Below are 22041 nucleotides of genomic sequence, written 5' to 3'. Positions count from 1 at the left end.
ATTATGAATATGCCCTATGTTAATATAGTCACTGACCACAGTTTAACTGAGTACTGAGAAGGCAAACACCATTCTTACTTGTCCTAAGAGAATAAATGTAATCTCTGAACATTGCCCTCTACAATTACTAGCAGATAAAAGCAATTCTTCCCACACTACAAGAAATTCCTACGAAATCTGGATCTTCTATGTTGTTATTACCATATTACCTTACCAAAAGCACTAAAAATGTGAGCAGGATTTTTTTCCCTGGTTTTCTGTGGGGTTGTTGGTTGGTTCTTGGTTGAGGTGTTGTCTTTGGTTGTTTGGATTATTTGGGGGGGGCCCTTTCTTAAAGAAGGAGAATAAAAAAGAAGATAAAACCCACAGTTTTAGATTTCCTTAGGAAACTATGAAAGTTAGGAGGATAATAATTGAGACTGACTTTCAAAAACAAGACTGATCGCCTGCATTTTACAGAGTGGGTTATAGTCTTCACTGAATGCAAATGAATCCCAGAAAACTCATCTTCCAAATTACTTTTTCAGACATCAAAGCCCAACCATGTCAGACATGAAACAATCGATGTCCTTTAAAAGTTGTGGATTTAGAGTTGCAAGGATTTTAAATGATGATAGCAGCCACCTTTTAAGGGTTTGCTGGATAGGGGTTTCTTGGCAGCTGGAGGTGCATGGTATTTGCTGACTTAAGGGAAGGCAGGGGCAATGCCCAGAGGTCACAGTGGTAGCCCAAAAGGGGAGAAGTTAAGAAAGGCCATGAGGGATAACCTCACCCTATCTGTAATTTACTTCTTGTTTGTGCATCTGTTAAAAACAGATCAGGACAGGGATTTAGTATAAGTACATCCTTCTAAAACCTCTTCTAACACTTTTTTCTATCACCCATTGTAGGTGAAAGGTTTTTTTATTCTAACCTGAATTGTTATGAATGTGAAATTCTTGGTATCACATAGCCTACATCAAACTCCGGAAAAGTAATTAAAAGATTGTTGTATAAAAGATTATAGGATGGAATAAAATGACTGTGTTTCTGCCATAAAATTATGCAGAAGAGAAGAAATGAAGGCCAGCTTTCACTCTATGCCATTTACAGTAAACTAGCACCAGGCCAAGGCACCAAGGGCTGCACAAACAAAATTATGCTTGGCACTCCCTTAAGTTTCAAAATACATGGGGCCTTTTATAACAAACAAATATTATGTTCTGTGGAATCCCTTTAGTCCAGAATTTCTGATTCTCTCTTCGTGCTTTTAATAGCAAGTATCTGGTGGATTAAACAGACGATTTTTGCTAAAAAATTTAAAAGTATGTAGTATCTCAGGTTTGTCATAATCTCTCTGTATCTTCCAAAGCAGCTTTTTGTTTCATTTTGTGTACAAGGTTTCAGAAACTTGGACGAAGACAGCAGCTTAGAAAAATCTTTTGTAATGCACTAAAAACAATATGGTTTTGTGTGCACTAAAAACAACCAAAAACTTGTAAGGTTTGTGTTCAAAATTCTTGCTGTAAATTCAGCATAAGTAGACATAATCCAAAATCAGTGTAAGCCAGAGGCATCCCAAAGGATGCAGCAAAAAAATTTACAGCTGGAAAGCTCCAACTGAAAAGAAAGAAAGCAAAAATAAACTGACAATGGCAAAGAAACACAAACAACAGGAGACAAAAACCAAAACATTCATCACTCTGATCACACAAACACAGATATTATTTTACACCAAAAAAACCTGTCTTCCAAAAAAAGCTGTTTTCAAAATAAAAAAAAAAAATTTTTTTTTAAAAATGGACTTTAAGTGTAAAAATAACTTTCCAATGAAGAATTTTTACTCTCTAAATAATGAGTTTCTAATCAGACTGGGCATTTTTTAAAAGCAAGAACATCAAGAATAATAATGAACTTACAAGACTAACAATTTAACGAAACTAAATCTTTACATTTTATCCTCCGACTCATTTGATTTTTGTCCTTCTCATATAAGTACTTTTAGCATTTAAATACATAAAAACAGTTATTTGGTCCCAAGCCAAAAATCAATTTGCTGAGCAAAAAGTGTAAACAGGAGGATAAATCTGAGAAAATGTATTTCAGATTTCTAATCAACCTGATAAAACATGTTGGAAATTCGCATGAGTTACAAACTGAATTTTGAAAAAGCAAATAATGAAAAGCATAAACGTGGCCCCAGTTCAATGTAAGGCAGATCATACTTGGAACACTGAAATAAGAAATAGAGCTCTTTAGTTCTTGGGTGGGGATTTTAGTGATTGATCATTGTAACATCGTTGTAAAAAATATTACTGATATTATTACTAATTACCTAATTGATATGTTGCAAGTAGACATCCTTTAGAGTTGCTGATGTGGTTTTGGACTTGTCTTTAAACCTGAAGGAGCTATATTTGTGCAGTGGGACAAGTCAAGTTCTTCATGTGCCACATTGTGAGCCTGTTTCTCCTTGACCATTAAGTGCTCAAAGGCAGCTGCCAGAATTTCACAGAAATACAGGCAGAGCTACATAACATACTCATATAGTGCTGGGTGCTCTATGACAGACTTTATACAAGGGAGTGAACCTGAAGCTGACTTGGGAGTTTCTTCAGTTAGTATAGAACAAAAAAATTTTTTTTAATTTTGTTATATGGAAAATGCAGCATCTAAATTCTGCTTTTTTTAATTCCTATATAAAAAAAAATCAACATTTTATGTTAGTAGAAGTGATAGCAATCCAGCTCCTCAGCTAAACATTTGATTGTGTGGAAAAATTAAATCTCACCGATTTCAGCTATCACTGAAGATGCTTCTGAGAACCATTAAAATTGGGCCCTGTACTTCTGCCTTTTTGGTTTTATATATAATTTTTTTTTAAATAGATCATCTTTTTGTCATATAGAATTTCAAAGTTTGAGGGCACACAGAGGTGGGAAGAATCCCTGAAACAAAATTACAGTAAAGTATGGAATATACTCCAGGTACCTTTATCCTAAAGACAACCTTTGGGATTCAAAGCTATTAAATGAAATGCATTCTAGCATAGCAACGGGATACTGACATCCAAGTTTATTTTACTGCAGAGTTGTCAATCTTTCCTTATCTGCAGTATCATTTACATGACTGAATACAGTCACCACGTTTTCCAAGTACTAATGTTGCAATACAAAAGTTTCATAAACTTGGCCTTTTCAACAGCAAATGCATCATATTCAAAATGTTCTTAGATGTAAGTTCTCCCTTATTTAGTCTTCACTGAAGACCACAGATGGGAATAACATTTGCTCACACTTTATTCCAGAGCAGACTATTTAATAATCAACGTGTTGGCACACTGTTCATTTTGTCTTAAAATAAGTAGCTTTTAAAAGAAGTTCCAGTGGATTAAATTCAAAGAGGCTTCTTTTTCCTCTAAAGACAGCATGGAAGTTCAATGAACATGCAGACCAAAATCCTAAAAGACTTTGCAGCAGTTGCAACTAAGGATATACACAGACTCATTGGTAAAAGCACACTAAAGTTGCAGTCTTCTTCTAATTAGTTAACACAAATAACACTGTTGAGGCTTAATGAGAGAGGTATTTAATACACATTTGACAACTTAAAAGTGAACAAACTGATCCTAAGTGATGATACAATTCTATAAGAAATGACAGTCAGGGACAGGAAAGCATCCACATGCTATTTTCTTGGTACATAATACATGGAAATGTGACTTGAACTGATACCCTCTCCCTGCTATAACAACATAACTTCAAAGCAAAGCTAAGACGAACTTCTCTTCCAAACAAACCATTAGATATTTTGTCTACTAGCAAAAGTAATTTGGCAACATTTTAATACTGTACAAGAAAGGCAATCTGACAAAGGAAATAAAGCCTAAAATCATAAACAGCTGCACAGAGCAAAACTTGACCTAAGCAAGGTATCACAAATAATAAAATATGTCCCAGATTGTTATATGTTATTTATATATTCCATATTCTCTCTCAGCTAGCTGCAGAACACTCTCTGTATTACAAAAACCAAAATGCAGCATTTAAAAGGACATGTACATAACAGGACACTAATGTTTCAAGGTTTGGTTGTGCATTATTTTCTGCATGATCACCTATTTATTTAAATTGGTGCAAGATGTAGCCTTAGAATCCTTTGAGTTTCTGAGCTGGAAGGGGCCCACAAGGACCATCAAGTCCAACTCCTGGCTTCTGGAAATACAACCCCCCAGCCCCTGTTGCAAATTGCTTGCAATCAAAAAACATTCCTTGTAATCTGCAAAAATATAATTTTTCTGGGTTTTGTTAAAGTGTACACAAAGGCACATTCTGCCCAAGCCCATTTTTTTAAAGTACATTTTATAGTGTGATGTACTGTATACAATGAGAACATTTATTAATTTCAGATGACTTATTCTATCACATATCCACTCAAGCCATGCATACTTCACTAAGAATTCATTCTGGCACACAGAAACTGGGTGTAAGGACAACTCTATAGATATTAAACCTGTGAGAAAAATTTAAAATAACTCCTGTATCTACTCATATTTGAGAGGCCATAATAAAGTATCCCTCTTTATTTTTAATAACATTTTTAATATTTAAGACAAATGATTTTGTAAGGAAAGTGATTTTGTAACCATTTTTCTCCACAGACAGCAGCCATCCAAATAACATTTCAAGCTTAACCATTCTTATTCTGATATTTCTGTATCTATCTTCCATTGATAAAAAGATCCTTTATGAAAGAATTGCATTGTTCTTCTTTCCAAATCACAAATAAGATTTATTAACTTCACAGATTTATTAATGCCATTTAAAAAAACATGTCACATAATATAGTTTGTTCTGAATTATATTAATACAAAAGAAAATACACTCAAGTTTCAAATGAAGGGGAGTTTACACTTAGAGCAACACTGAGTAAAAGCAAACTGCTTTTTTTTAAAAAAGAAAAAAGTGTATTTCTTAAAATATGGCTTTGGCAGATGAAAATTCAGTTTCATTTATCAGTATAACACTAACTGTACAATTATAAACTATTCTAATTCAGGTGCAAATTCATACACACAGGAGTTTTTGAAATAATTTGTTGTACAGATGTGATACCCTAAGAATATGTTCTGACTATTTTTTATAACATTTCCTTTATACTCCCTGATGCAGAGACCTGAACTGTGAATTGCTGATTCATTTTTCTGAAAGGAATACACTATATTAATATAATTATATTATATTAAATTATACTGCAGTAAGTTGGTTGTATCTGCTAGATTAAAAAAAAAAAAAAAGTACTACTTTATTTGCAGTTGGTTTTATTTATGTACTGAGTATGCAACTTTTCCTGGAACATAAGTAATATTCTGGTCTCCGACAAAAAATTTGTTACAGAAACACAATTAAATTACCAGAAGTTTTTTGAAGTCTTCTTAAATACTTCATCATTCTAATTTTTTACATGTTACCGGTGATACCATTTTCTCAGAGAAATTTATTTAATAATGGGCACAATGGAACCAAGTGTTGCTGTAAGGACACCAACCTGAGAATCTGGAGGAGAATTTATTTTTGTCTCGCACTGCCTGTATGACTTTGCCCAACTTGCTCAGTCTCCCCATGCCTGAGACTCCTCTTCAGTGAGCAAAGTATGTGTCCCATCATAAGTTTGCTGGTGTAATATTTAACACTTTCTCTCATTCCTTGGCAAGTTTCTTAAAGAGGGAGAGGGAAATAAGGATGCCAAAATAACCAGAAAAAGCATTTTTGCAGCTATCTGGTATGCATAAATCTGGAGTGGGCTTTGTTGCTGTTTTTCAGTTTCTTGGATGGTGGGGTTTTGGTTTTTTTTGGTTGTTTTTTTTTTTTTGGAGGGGAGAGGGTATGGTTAGTTTGTTTCATGGTTTCTTTGGGGTTTTTACAATCCACAGTACTAGAAATCTAAAGTCTCTCTATGTTCAGATTGTTCCACGTTTTTCCAAGTTCCTGTCTTACTCACTGTAATTCAATCTGTGTCCCTCCAAGAGAATCCCACTGCAAACCCAATCCAACATTGTCTGGAACACCCAGACAACATTTGCAGACATTTGACTTTCCAAGCTGCACACATGGAACAGCTCACAAGGATGATCTGGAAACACTCCTGCAAATTCTCATCATATCTGGAAGTGAATGGAAACAAAACAAAACAAATCTTTCTCAAGAAAAACTCTGCTGCACCATCTGCTAAGGAGCACTTTGCTCCTTAGGGCTAGTTAAAACACAGTGTAGTCCTTTACACAGACTTTTACAGATGATGCTATATCACTTTACACTGCCTCTGCACGAATGTTTTTCAAACTCAGCTGCCCATAAATTCTAAAATAATACTTAACTACACAAATATTTTAATCTGTGTAAACAATTCTTTTGACAGAAGTGAAAAGGTGTAGGCAAATAGCTAAAACTATTGCGATATACTTGGATTCCTAACTAAGCTCCATTTCTTTTCAAGTAAATAAACATTCATAGTCCATCAATGCAATAATAACAGTTTTAAAATATCTGAAGTTTTATGCCTTACATGGAGCTCTAAAAAATATCAAAACATTCAAAGGCTCAGGCATTTATATTTTGGCAATTAATGTTTCAATTATATTGCATTATATCTTACTATATTATGCATCTTAAATGCATCTTGAGACATATCTTTAATGTATATTTTTGTATTACTGTTTTAGTTTTCTGTGTTACATCACATTTTTTCTTCCTGCTTTTTATTTACTTTTTGTTCCCCATTAACTGATCCACTTCTGTTACAAGCAGGTCTAGGCCAGGTCAAATTAAGGACCACAAAACTCTAAGTAAACATTCAGATTCTGTTTACAAGATGGATCCAAGTAAAAGCTCCCAAGGTTGACTCTCACTAGGAGTATTTTACTTCTAGATGTTTCTTTGCCCCTGGAACACAGAGCACAGGCAAGAAGTATGAGTTTAAAATAAAAACCAAATTTTTCAGTAAGTCCAAAAGGGACACAATTGCAGAAGAATTCCTCCAGCCTCTCCTGCCATCAGCAAAGTCTGGTTTCACAAGGAGCACGAGGGGTTCTGCTACTGCTCTTGCACCTCGTTACAACTTACATCAGACTCAGATGCTTTCAGTGGCCCCTGAGGAACAGTATTGCACTGGAAAAAGAACCCTTGGAAAAACTGTTCCCTTCTGCTCTTTTTACCAAGGATTATCCACTGTGCTTTGGGCTCCTTTCTACCTCAGCCTAAATAAACTTTTCCCCCTTTTAATATTTCACATTTCCAAGGCTGCCAGATACAGCTGGGCCATGAAGTGAACATTCTGAAAAGCTCTACTCTTTTGCCTTTACCCAAAATCTTTGGAAATTACAATGGACGTGGGGTTTCAGATCCGTGTCCTGCTTAATGCAAACCAAGGTAAGATACACTAGATGAAAGAATCTACACCAGATGAGCTTTTGTCTACTTTTACAGTTTAAGCCTTTCCTTTAAGCAAATCAAAGGATAAGCCCTTTGGCCTAATTCCATGTTAGAAACAATATAAAATAAAGGACATGAAATATAAAATGTTACACTAATATATTACTAACAATTTTGAATATTCTGACATTTTCTTAATTCACAGTAATTTGTTAATGAATATTCTCAATAAAACAGTGGATATCCACATGCTTCCTCCGCTCTTTTCTTTTTTCTATGGAAAAATGCCCTGTTCAGAGCTATTCTCCCATTAATCCAGTCAACTCACAGCTCAATTAATGACCTGACCAGATTGCAATAGGAGTCTATAGAGCTGAGGGTGTGATGTCTCCTCTCCATATGTGTCAGAGAGGTTTACCCCAGCGGAGCACTGACCTAGTCCCTTGGGTTGACCACCGTTGGTGGCTGGAAAGCAGTGTGTGTTCCTGGAGCAAATCTTATTTTACCCTTCACCCAAATGGGATCAAGTTCATGTGCTCCAAGACATATTTGTAATGTGAATGGAAGCCTGATAACTGAGGAAGATTATGACCCCCTGTGTCCATCTACAGGATCAGAGGTGAGTAAACTTAGTCACCCATTTTTATTTGTCATTAAGAGTGCAGAAGTGTTTCCTGTGTTTGCTGTGACAATGGCACACGACCTACAGATGATTTGAGCATATCAAATAACTTCTAGGAGTCAAGAAGCTGGGGAAAAAGATACCTTAAAGACTAGAATTTTTAATGCCAGGAATATTCCAAAATTGTCATTTGATGGCCAGCACATTTAGCTGGAAAAATAAAATGGGAAAGAGAGAATACATATGTGCTTCCTTAGCTCTACAGCAAGAAGCCAGGCAAGAAGACACAATTCAATGTAAAGGCTCACCAAAAGAGCAAAAGCAGTGGAAAATTTGGTGCAAATACTATTTATTGTCCTCATGTTGAAATTTTAATTGCTTTTAGAGTTAATCTAGAGGCAGTTAATTAATAATTAATATGAATCGAATCATCTTTTGGGACATCTCAATTAAGACATGGCAATTCACAAAAGCAGCAAGAAAAAACAAAACAGATGCAGTGATTTGCATAAATATAATTTGCTAAAACAATATTTGAGTAGAATTCAGTTAAAACGTTGGGATTCTGCATGTCACACATTGCTACAGTCCTTTCTACATCAGCAATGCCCTGAGTTCTGCTCTGAAGAGAGCTGCTATAATTTTTAAGGCCACCTAATCATTTTCCTTGAACATTCCTCAGACGTAAAAGCTATTTTCCACACTTTGTTTCCATAGATACGGAGTTTTTTTTTTTTTTTTTTTTTTTGCTAATCAGAATGATAGCCTGCAAATTGCTAAGCAAACACATCAGCAGCAAGCAGTTAACATTCCTCACCATGTCTGTTTAAACAGGGTCCCACTCTGGTCACATTTAATTTTGGACAATTAAGGCAGTGTAGAAGTAGACAACATGATATTTTCCAAATGGAGAATTTAGCACTGTGGTTCAAGATAGAAACCTGGGTTCAGTTAGCACTTAATGCCACTGTTACCGGGCATACTGAGAAAAGCAATCAGTTGATGCTTCAGGGAGGAAAAATCCCTGTCAGGGAGACCAAATTAAAGCATCATTTCATCCAAGTATTTGACTAAATTGAATTTTAATCCAGGAAAGCTAAACAGATAAACCAAATACCAGAGGGGAAACAGAGTTCTCAATCTATTGAGTTAAACCAAACAAATCTGGAAACATGCATCCAAAGTAAAGGCTCCAGAACCTTTTGCAGAGACAGTGATTTGGGTTTTTTTCCTGTCTGTCTGAATAGGCCAGTGAAGCAAAACAGATGGGCTAATAATTACTGTTGGGCTAAAGCTGCTACATTAGCTCTCCTGAAATTTTTTGAGAAAAATCTCAACCTTGCAACTTTAGCATATAAAGTATCTGAAAGACTGAAGTCGAAGGACTCAGAAGTATTCAGAACTCAAAGACATTATTTTAAAATAAAAAAGGTAATTTTACATCATATCCACATTCTCTCTTTCCTTTATCATCTCAAAATCTCTGAACTACTTAAAACGGAGAATGAGATTATATCAAGAATATTTGCAGCATTTTGAAGAAATAAAGCATGGTTCTGTAATGAAAATAGGAAAAAGGAAGGGTGTTACAGAAACACAGTATTAAAACTGGTCCTCCCTGAGCAGTGTTCATGAGAAGTATTTGATCCTTATGTTAAGCATCCAATATTGAAATATTCCAGCCCATCTCAAGTATTTATGTAGTTACATTTATTGAATAAAGCAGCAAAATGTGGGAGCTTCCAACAGACACATAAGGAGGGATGATCCTAAGCAAAATGAAGCTTCCTTTACGTTTGTGACAGAAATAATTTCCAGTTTCTGGGTGTTGCTGTGGCTAATGTATCTGTCATTATGTTAGTCTGACAGTTGTTTTTATTGCAACTTCTCAAGCAAGTCCACCACCAGTGGGCAGATATTGCTATGGCAACTCAGCACAAGTGCAAAAACTTCTGAAGTTGTTAGGCAACACAGTGCCATCAGCTGCTGATGTTGCTTAAGTTTAGTGCAGTTCATGTTGTCTGGAGTCATCTAATCAGGTACACCAAAAATAGAGCTTTCAGCAAAGTGATGTGGAAATAAGCTGTCTGTGATAAAAAATTAACAAATTATAACACATAGTGAAAAAAGTGTCTCGTCTTTCTATTGCAAAATCCAATGTAAAACAGTAAATTGGTTCAGTAGGCTTTAAAATGTAGGGCATGTAATTCTTAAGAACACTTACATAATTAGTTGGAAAAATGTAATGCAGAATTTAAAAAAAAGTTTTGTAAAATGAAAATTTTGAAAAGTATTTTTACTTTGGAACACTTAGCTCATATCCCTGCAATAATTTTAATTTGGCCTGCAGTGGTCTATATAAAACAAATCTTTGTAATTTTCCTGATGAAGAAAATTCTTCCCATGGTTTGAGGAGGGAAAATCATCAGTAGAACTGTCCTTCATTTTGGCTATCACAAAAGTGAAGAAGGCTACAGAGAAGTGCTTTTTTTCCACACAGGACATGGCTCCTGCAGACCAGTGAAGTACCTTGCCAGAGGAGTGTGGACAAGATAATGCTGCTGCTGCTGCCATGTTCTTGCTAAGTAGAGGAAAATAACCCTTCATCCTTTATTTTTGGTGCAATGGAGCAATAAATTCAAATACAACTTTTAAAGCAAGGACTAATCAGTGACCTACAAATTATTATCCAAATATTTACTGTTCCATCTGTCTTCTGTATAGTGAGCTGAGTCAATGCTTATAGGTCTGGAAGGAGGACAGAGACATTACCAATACCTTGGAGAAGTGTTCCTCTACATGAAAAAGGAAGTCCTGACTGACAAAATCGAGTTCATTTCTAATTGTCAAAGGAAATGGAGAACAGATAATGCCACAAAGATGACTGGGAAACAGAATTAAATATGCAAGTTCAAAAGACTGAATTAGATGAAATGATGAGAGTTTAAAAAAACCCCAACATAACCCCAATCTATAGTTTACAGGCATGCAAACAATTTTAAACGCTGTAAGACACATGAGGTCAAAGTGTCACACTGAAACTAGTTTTGGCTCTTCATTAAATGTGGAGGGGTTTCTCTGGGCCTAATTCAGCTAAAAATGCTGAGTGGTTTACACCCTGAAGGATCCCAGCACTACCCTACTGCAGAGGCAAACACAGAAACACCAAGTGAAGACAATTGCAAATGTACCTACTTAACTCTTCAAGTAAAGTGAAAATAAGATCAGTCACAACAGTTTTCAGAATTCTCTCCTAGACTAGCTGGAACTCTCACATATTAGAGGCCTTCCATCCTCAACACCTTGAGGACTGCAGCTCTCCAATGCTGTTAACTACTCATAGCACTCTTGCAACTTGTTTTAACTTTATCCAAAATATCCATGCAAAGCTCAGACGTCCCTGCCTGAACAGCTGGAGGTCTCTAACAGGAGCATCTCACCTGATAAACAGATTTATCTGAGGAAAGTGACAATTTATTGGAGATTTTCTATTGTAATATTTGAAACACAGTAGCAAACACAGAAAAAGTAATCGTGAATGCAATAACAATAAGCATTTTCTAAGGCAAAAATTATTTCAGGCTCACATGGAAGGAAAACTATTTCAGCTGCCTTTCCCTTTAAGCAAAAAAAAAAAAAAAAAACCCCAAACAAAACAAAAGAAACAACAAAAAAACATACACAAAACAAAACAAAACCCCGCCTTTTTTAAATGCCTCCAAAAATTCTTTTGAGCTAGAAGATGATCTAAAGTATAAATATCAATTGATTTGTAAAGTCAGACTTCAGCAAACCATAAGAAACCATGTGGGAAGTTCCTTAATCTGCCAATGAAGGTGAGGGTCAGTATAATTGTAGGATAGTTATTAAATCAATGATAAGAGAAAAGACTTGTTTTAATGCAAGTTGGACTAACAGGCTGCAAAGGTGCCCAAGATGTTAATATTTCAATAACTACTTTTTATTTCATGTTTCATTAATACTAGTTATGATATGAGTCACGTGAATCTACATGTGTTCCACTGATAACAAAATAATCAACCTGCTGAAATGTAAAGATGATGAGTTTTGGCCCTATTTCTTTATTGCATCATTTATTTCAGCAAAGCAAACAAAAGACATCCACATAAATCTTTTAAAACCAAACCAACACTGATTCTAAACATTTATTAAATTTTGTTTAGAGTTCAAAAATTAATCCAGGAGGATCCACTGGCATAGCCTATTGCTGGACATTCCCCATTTATTTTGTATATGTACTTTTACTTGGCAGTGTGTGCTATTGAAAATATAAGTGAAGAACATAATATCACACACAAACTGCATGTTATTCTGTTTTCTCTTACCTTTTCTTCTAATTTAAGTAAAATCACTATGACATAATTCAGAGATCTTTTTCTCTGATCACTTCACAAGGGAAGGAGCTATTCTTGATCAGCTCTGCAGACCAGATTTTCCAAAGGCATCTGCAGAATGCTAGACACCAATATGGATATTCTTGGGTCCCTTCCCAACTCCAATAAAGTCAGTAATGAAATTTAGTTCTGTTTAGTGGTAGAAAAATTGAAGTACTGAGTTGAAAACCAAATTTTAGAGAACGTTTTAGTCTTCAAGCTATAAAATCTGCAACGAGTGATGCAAAAATCATCTTTGCACTCACTGCAGGTACTGAGTGACAGTCAGGGTAATCCATATACATAGCTTAACATGCCAAATTGAAAATTCATAGTTTGCATACTTTCTCTTTTTTCTCTGACAGGCAAGGTCTCAGTGTGCTGAAGACTAAAGATCAATGAGTTCCTTGTTCGACAGCACAGAACCCATTTTTTGTGTTCCCACCTTTGTTGCAGTGACTTCAGCTCATAGACTCCCAGGAACACATTTGCTTCTTTCAGGATTTTATATCTTCTTGTGCTTTGTAGTCAACTAACAGCCTTGATCTTCACCACTCTCTACTGATGAGCCTCCAGTTTCTAATAGAGATGCTAACCATAGAAGCACAACCTTACCTTTCCCAATATTAAATTTCCTATTGCTGTTAATTTGTTTCACAAGGTCATGAAATTGCTTTTATACAATACATTTATGATCACCCTCATTATTTTGTACCTCCTGACTTTGTAGCATGAATAAACTGAAATCAGTACATTCCTACTTTAAGCACTATGGCTATTAGTAGACTAAAGCCCAAGATCAGGCTGTAGGCTGATGTTTGGGAGTAGTATCTAAAAATCTTCCAGTCTTTACTTTGCCTTGGCCCATTTTTGTCTGTTTTCTATAACTCTTTGTCCCCAAATCAGATTGCTTAATTATTCTGTCCTTCAAAAATGTGTTTAAGAGAATTTTGTGTTACTATTTTGATAACAAAGGCATCTGCAGTCTGTTTCACTCCCTTTCTTCAAGTTCAGTTACATGAAACATGAACTCATCAAATTACATAAAAAAACCTTCCACATTCCATGGCTATCAGTTATCTGGAGAGGAAATAATTTTATCCCTTTTGGGTGATCATATTGAAATGTTTTGGTTTTCCTTCCAGATGTAGAAATCTTCATTTCATGCAGTTATTTCTGCTAACCAGCCTTTTTCTGTGTCTAAATTCTTACTAAAAACTGAAGCCAAGTATTCATTTAATTTGGGGAGCAATATCCACATTATCTTTAAACTCCAATTAGAAAATATCTGCTAACAGAGAATAAAGTCAAATATAAAATTACATCTTTATGAGGTACTTAATTTCAGATATAGCTTGTGAAGCAAATGCTGTTTCTCATGAACCTTTAAAAAAATCACAGAGCCATCAGGAATGGGTGCTACTGAGATGTGATTTTAGTAATTAGTGAGGACATATAAGAAATTGCTTTAGGGACAAAAGAATGTGCTAAGGAAAAACAGCTATTTAGTTCTAATTAAATAGAAAGATAAGTAAAAGGAGTTATAGTATGAAGATTCAGTTCTAAGTGTACAGACTTTGATTATTAATGGAATAATTTGGAAAATAAAAATTCAAATATGGAAGAGACTTGACATTTCTTTCAATTAATGATTCTCAAACTCTCTTTCCAATGACTTGTCATGTAGTACCGAAGCGTAGAACAGGGTCTCTCTTACATAAGGGGCACATCTATAGGACTGGCCAGATGGCTGGGAAAACTGTAACACAAGTTGCTATTTGCATCTCATGGATGTAATATCTGCATTTTCTCTATGGAAAGTGTACATTTTCTTCCATTTTTAGCTGTGATATGTCAAGGATGCGCAAATACACGTAAGAAGAAAAGTCCACTAAATATTCTCTGTCACCCCTTTAACTTCTTTTGATCATCTTTAGGCTTCACTAGCTACTCTTTTAAGAGTTGCTGTAGCTCTCTGCACAAATGTAGATTGCTGCTGCAGCTCTCTGCACAAACGTAGATTGCTGCTGCTACTTGGGTTAGAGCACAGTCATTCATGACAAGGATTTATATTGAACTTGCACTACAAACACAGAGCCAACAGACAAAGATCTGCCTAGAATTAAACCAGATCTAGCACAAAAGCTCAGGCCAGCTCTCTCTATTCATTGTGCACAAGAGAAGGAATAACAAACTTGTAACCCTAGTTGTCTTCCAGCTGAAGGCAAGCCTGTACCCATGCTGCTGAGGTTCTGGATTGGAAGATGCTCATCCATGGGCACTGGTGGACCCAACCACCAGCACAGGCAGTCCTGCCCCTGTACCAGCATGTCCTGCAGGAGCACTGCATGCACCACAAACACCTCCAGGAGCTCCAGTACCTGGGCTTTACCTACACTGATTCATACTGTCCCCAAGGCTGATCTCCACCTCACTAAGTGACAGTACTACAGACAAAGCTAAAAGTCATATTTAAATCAGAAATTACCCACTAAAGCAGCAATTGCACCAATCCTGAGTTCCAGGGGAGAGAATTTTGTTCTGGAAGTTAAACCACAGTCCACAGTACAGAAGAGATGAGAAGACAAGAGCAGTAGAGGTGAAAGCTCTCCAAAGCAAGAGCCCCTGCAAACATTCTGTGTGAGTCATTAGGAATTATTCTTAAGATGAGTGGAGAAAGTTGAGTCATAAATGACTCATCCACTTACCAGATGGGAGACAAGCATATATGAAATTTGGGACTGCCACTTAGTGAACATCATAAGCCACTAATTCCCAGTCAGCTTCACTTCCAGCTACAAAACAGGGAGCATACAGAGCGATGGAAGCAGAAGCAAAACACTCATCTTCACCTTCCGGTTAAAGTGTAACACAAATCAAAGGTGTTTAAAATACAAATGCCATCTCCATTTAGTTCCAAGCAAGCAGGGATGTTAACTGGCCTTACCCAAACAAGGCTCACATCTTAGCTTTTACATAGCTGTAAGAGGTAGAGAGTAAAAATTCAGGAAATGAGAAAGATTTTGTTACATTTGCTATATTGCTGGTAACTTCTTAGCCATTAACTATAAATAGGTAATATGCTCCCAAAACAAAAACTCTCATTAAAGAGTGGTGAGAAAAGACAGACATCTGTAACCTTACAGAAATCTGTAACTGTTCCAATGCAACTAGAAAATCAAAGCAGAGAGAAGGCAACAGCTACTCATCTTCACTGGTGCTTGCCAAATTTCAGGATTATGCATTTCATCTTTCAGAACCAGAAATCTCAGAAAGCAGAAATATCAACTTGAGAGTGTGGATTTACAGTGAATTTCAAATCCCTTAATTTGACCTCCTATTTTCCTTACTGAAAGAAAAGCCTCTCTGAGCTGCCTGTGTACATTCTGTCTGGAAAGTCCGTAACACCCAGTCCAGTCCTTGAAGCCCTAAGCAGACTGCTCTGAGACTGAAAAGCTACTATAAATCAGCTTCAAGCTGACATCTAAAAATACAAAGCTCATAGTTGCCCATTGTTGTTCTGGCTTGGTATCTGACAGTTCAAGGTTAGTCAAGGGCCCATCAGCCCTATCTTACTTATTTTCTTACTAATGTCATAAGCAGCTTAGTCAGACACAGCTGTAAGGGGTTCTTGGTTTTACTCCTAATGGTCCCAACATTCCAGATTTCCACCTGAATGACTGCAGCAGCCTCCCTGGCAGTAAGTTATTCTGTTGCTTTAACAGAACAGTATTCACTTGACATACCTTTGCATTGGTAATTAAAGATGTAGCTTCTATGGCAATGAAAAACATTTGGAAATCAGAGTTTGCTAGGTGCCACTCTAGACCTAAATTCAAACCTCAGCTGTGGTCACTCTATAGATGGCTATGTCCTTCCAGTTACAGTACAGTTACCCTACTATAAGTATGGAACAGATTTCTGTAATTCCACTGTCAAAATCTCCACATTCTTATTGTCATAGCTACAGAAATCAGTTTGACAAGTATTCCAGTATGACCTAATATCCCATAAAGTTCACAATATTTTCTGGAATACTTTATATAATTTCCTGATAAAAGCATGAGCATTACATAAGTTCAGCTACAGAAGAAGTTTTCACAGTGACTAAAAAAAAAACTGAGAGTTTTTGCCAGTCTAAGACACTAAAAAGCGTTGCATATATTCTGACCAATCCAAATTACTTTCTAAGGAACATCAGCAGTGCTACAGGTAATTTCTCTCTTCTCCCACTGTGCAGAAAATTCATGTTTGTATGCACTGGTTCCCTTGAAGGTATAATATCACAGCCACAAGGTTATGGGTTTCCTCATGGTACCAGGCTGTCATCATCAGCATCTAACAGGCAATTTGTGTATAAGAATTTAAAATAAGAGATTAAATCTTGTCTAGCATAAAATTTTTCTGCTTGTGAAAAATTCTGTATCAACATTTGGTGTACAAGTGTTGTTTCTACTTTACATTTAATAAATAATGATTAAGGGCCCCAAAAAATAAGTTAGCGTTATTATCAGAGATCCAACCATATTTCTAAGCTTTCTCCTTCCTTTCTTTCATGGCGACCAATCCAAACCATTATTTTCCAGGATAAATATTTGAAATATTGAGTAAAGTTCAATTCAAGTAAATTCTCCATTTTTTAAGATTTCTATATTCATCACATGTGGCAAAAAATACAGAGATTTTCCCCCAGGATAGCAATTTCGTTAAGAAAAATATAATCTTGACTGAATCACTTGCTTTCTTTCTTGAAAGAAGAGCTCTTAGTACTAACTAGAGTTCTCTCCACCCACTTCTTTAGAAAATGGAATTTCTCTATAGCTACAATTGCCAATCTGAAGCTTAAATTGCAACTGATTAGTTCCTCGTTTCATTGTGAAGGTTAATTTTAAAAATGCAATATGCAAGTTCTGATGGGAAAAAACATCTATAGTAATGGTGCTCAAACACAGCAACCTTGATGAGAAAACTCCAGGTAAGTTTTCAGTTTACAGCTATTAGACTAATTTCAGTTTCTCATTCTAAGTCATTCTGACCTGAGCCCCACAAAGGGACACAAAAATATGATCTTCATGGGTCACAACTGCCAAAGTTTATTTCACCACCAGGCATAGAGGGACAGGTGGCCCCAAGCACTCCCTCAGCGCTTTACTTAAAAGATGTTGCATTTTTTGCACAAAAGAATGAGAAACAGAATTTATATAAGAACATTCATTATTGCCAAGTAGCTGGGTAGTATCCTAGGAGAAAGACAACTGCATTATCACCTGTCTTCCAGTGTTTGCTTCTGGTTTTGTAACAACACAACAAAACAGAAATACTGAAATATTAAGAATTGGAAAAGAGACTTCATGCAGCCCTTGTTTACTCTACAAGGATCCTGAAAGTTCCAGCTGACCCCATGAAATGTGATTTTTCCAGGCATTACCATTGTGTCAGGACTGTTGTCTCACCTTGCATTAAACAAACATTTAACATTTTGCCTTTAAAGACTTGGGAATTCACCTGCCAGATGTGAAGCATTAAAGCTGTTTATTCAACCTTGGATTCAAGTAATAAGTTCTACTGAATTGCAGTTTGCTTAGCAGGCTACTGCTAAATTATCCAGAAGATGGTGTTTGATTAAAGCACAGTCCTGGGGGGTCAAAAGACATGGAAGGTATTTGCTTTTGCACTCTCCCATTACTACCTTAAAATAAGTTGTAATGTTTCTGCGTCGGCTTTTTTATCTGTGAAAGTTAGAAGCATAAAGCAATTCAAAACTGTATTCAAGAATTTCAAATCCACATGTAACTGTTGGAAATGGAACACAAGGACTAACAGTCAACACTGGTTTGAAGTGAAAGCTTAAAAATATTAGAAATAGAGATTTACAGAAACTGCCAATGACATTTTCTCTTTGACTGTTTAAAGTGTTAACCTAGTTAAAATCTTTATAGATTCATTGAAATCCTCAGAAAAGTGACTTCTCTGGCAGAACAGGGGACATCAGAAACTCTGGAAAGAGCTGAAGTCTGGCTTCCCAAGTTAGCCCCTTCCTCTCTTGTCCCAAAGACAATCCAGTAATTACTCTATTTGCCTCAATTTTACTTTAAGGTACCATAAACCGAGTGACTCTTAAATAAACTGGAGCTTCTTGAAGGCTGGAGAATGTTTTACTAGAGAGCAGGTACTACAAAACCAGCCAGTGGGAGCCAGGTTGCCTCCTAAAGCTATAGGGAATGACCATGTGCTGCTCAGATTTAATGCAGCCCTTGATGTGGCCCCAGAAGATACGTAAAGCTACACAGGATCTAAGGTCTCCTGCTGTTGGTAATGACTCATATCCTGTATCTTTCACACAAGACTGCAAGTTCCAGCTATTTATGGTGCAGCCCATTAAAAATCTCTTTTCATGAAGAAAAAGTGCTGTCAGTTGCCATTCAGGACTTGATGTAGGAGGCCAGCAAGCATGTTAGAGAAATTATCAGAGAAAAATACTATGATCACCAAGAGCTAAATGTTCCCTCTTGAGCCCTTTGAGATAGCAGATGCATAATCATAAGCAGAATCTTTTGTCGCTGAAGATTTTGTTCATACACAGATCACCAAAGAAAAAAAGGGTGGAAAAATACGGTATGAACTATTACAGTCCACTCAGTTCGATGCTGTGTATCTCATGGACATATCCACTATTTCCCCCATTCTACCCCAAAATGCAGGATGTGAGCATATTGACACCATTGTGCGACTGGATGGGGGAGGAGCAGAGTGTATGTATGTACCTGATGCTGACTCATATTGTACTCAACGCCTTTCAGGAAAAAGGGAGAGGGAATACTACTTAAATGCAAAGCTACAGTTTACATTGCTGTAATTAAAGCCTTAACTGTCTAATCAAAGAATTATTTGTCCAGTTAAAATGCATTACCAACATTATAGTTCAAAGTTTACTGAGTCAAAACTAAGATACACAAGCTTTCTACTACATAGCCATTCCTCTCTGATGTTATGCTCAGCTTTTCAACGCCCCTTTGCGTCCTAAGGTCAGTCACTTCCATCTACAGGAGCACTATAGTGAGACCTCAGTGTGCCAAATCTTCACTGGCGAGATGATGTTGATGGGGGAGAGGAAGGGAAGAGTCCTTCCTTTTGCAAAGTATGTGATATTACATTGATGATTTCTTCCTCCTCACCCTGTGGACCACTTCAGACTGTTTTTGCATCTTGTTCTTTCATCAGGTGTTTCTACCTGGTAGTTATTTCCTACAAACATTTTATACAATGAGAGATCAACTACAGAATTATCTTCACTTTCTATAGTGTAGTAATACCCACAGTTACTATTGTCAAATTTCAGTTGTGATCTGACTCAGCAGTGTATTACAAAAATTAAAAGACATTTCTAGGTGAAAGTGCTGCCCTTTCTCCATACAAGTGGAATAAATTTTAAGATGCCTTGTTTCTTCAGTTATAATTTTTCACTAATTTATTGCATCTGAACACTTCATATGTCATTATACATCCAACAAGAGTTCCCAGTTGCACAATGCAATTAGTTTCAAAGTAGTCCCTGACTGCTCAGGGATGGTTTATAAAATCAAAATGGCCCTTTAAAAATATCGCCAAGTAGTACATTTTACAAGTGCAGAGGATCAGTCATCTAGGAAATTCGGGGTAAGGAGACTTGAGTATGACATTGATTGATCTCTCCAGGGCAGTATTCTGCCACCACACACCTTTGAATCAGCAGGAATTCTGAATGAACATCAATAACAGGATATTATGTCATGATTAAATGCCTTAGGGACAACGTATACATTGAAAAAAACATTGAGACTACTCATGACGGGATTATTGACAGCATAAACACAATCCAACACAGGAACTATGCTTCTCTTGTTGGAAGGAAGTTTTTACAGAACGGTCAAGGTTGGATGGGATTCATAAGTATCACCCAGCTCAAGCAAGGTCACCTACAGCAGTTTGAGCAAGATCATCTCCCGTCAGGATTTGAATATTTGTAAGGATTACAAGTATTTCTGTAACTTCCCTGGACAACCTGCACCACTGTGTGACCACGAAATTCACAAGAAGAAGTGCTTACAAAACTGCCTATCCTTATTAAGAACTGATCAGAGTAATGGCAAAGAGAAACAGATGAAGGTATTTTTCAAGTAAGATAAGAGATATTTGTCTGTGCTGCCAGATCTTTGCCAATACAGTTTCTAAGGGGAAATTCTGATTATTCACTGTGAAGTAGTGAAGGTCAGTTCTGACATGCTGGTCTTTGGGGACATAAAAGAAGCATCTGCAAAATACAGGTACAACCTCTGATCAAAATATTTATTCCTAGAAGTGATGAAGATAGGACATGAATGAGGAGACATCCCTACCTGCTTATGGATCCTAAGGGTTACTTTGGGGGGCAGGGGGGGAAGAAAAAAATAGAAAGAAATAAAAAAAAATAAATTAAGAAGAAAAAGAAGAAGAAAAAAGGGGTGACTTCAGGAAGTCTCTAGTCCCACTTCCTGCTCTAAGGTTATGAGGTTAGGTTTTAGAGCTTTATCCACGTTAATTTTTTTCATAATTAAATTTGCAAATGTCTCCTCTGAGGTACATATACATCAGCAGAGAAACTGGCAAACTATCGGACTACAGCTGACTTACACTCTACAGCTGAACTGGAAAAAATGTGCAGAAAATGGTAGCTCTGAGGTCAACAGACAACTCAGGATTCAAGACACTTCTGAACTGCTTTGAAACTTCCTGGATCATTGCTACAGCATATAAACATGGGACAATGAATCCCAATTAATTTGTGCACAATGCTGGACTCTGTGAGACATACTTCAAATACCAGCTCTGTGCTTTAGAGAACTTCATCCTCTGTCATACTAAGAAACTTTACTGCAGCAATAAAGCAATTTATATGGCTTAGACTTTAAGGCTCAGACTTTAAAGTTTTGTGTTCCAAACAGATGTGCAGTCTGGCCCACAGGGACTCTTAACCTGATGCTCTTCTACCACACTAGTATTAATCAGAATAATGTCCTTTACTAAAGTAAACTTTTCTGAATTGCGTGTTTGGCCAAACCATAGTCAGTCCAAGAGGAACATGAGGCAAAAAGCAAGAATGGGACAGAGCTGTTCTGCCCAGGGCCAGAAGTGCTTCTGCTTTTGGCTAGATTATTCTGGAGATGTAAAACAAAATTGTTGCATAACATCTGGGAATCCTAACATACACTCATATCCTACCAGAGACTAATCCCAACAACTTCACATCTAGAAAACATTGAGTAAGCAAAACAGTAAAATGTCAAAAAGCATTTGGGAAAAATCCTCCAGAAATTTCCAAAACTTACATTAGCCCCAGAATGAAGGGGAAAAAAAAAAAAAAAAATCAGGTAGCATTTGAAAGTTTTCAAAACCAGTAGAAAGGAAAAGTCAAAACAGTTTAAACAAATGAACAAAACCACAACCCACAACACTGACTGGTCATCGCAATGTTTCCAGATCATAGTTCTTGTAACTAGGTTTACCTGAAAATTTTCAGTTTTAATGTTAAAAATTAGAAAACAGCAATGAGTGGATAACTTGATTAATTTTATTTATTTGTTCTTCAGTATATGCACTT

The 22041-nt window shown here is 36.4% G+C and overlaps 1 protein-coding gene across 2 annotated transcripts in view; it reads right to left on the bottom strand.

The window, feature by feature from the left end:
* PDE1A (phosphodiesterase 1A) overlaps nt 1-22041 on the bottom strand; it is a 193848-nt gene that overhangs the window by 149982 nt on the left and 21825 nt on the right. The window lies entirely within an intron of this gene.

This window comes from Lichenostomus cassidix, chromosome 7 (genome assembly GCF_008360975.1).
Source record: "Lichenostomus cassidix isolate B80296 chromosome 7, HeHo_3.0, whole genome shotgun sequence".
Classification (NCBI taxonomy): Eukaryota; Metazoa; Chordata; class Aves; order Passeriformes; family Meliphagidae; genus Lichenostomus; species Lichenostomus cassidix.
The sequence above is the reverse complement of the archived record's forward strand: the minus strand, read 5'-3'. Positions and strand labels throughout refer to the sequence as shown.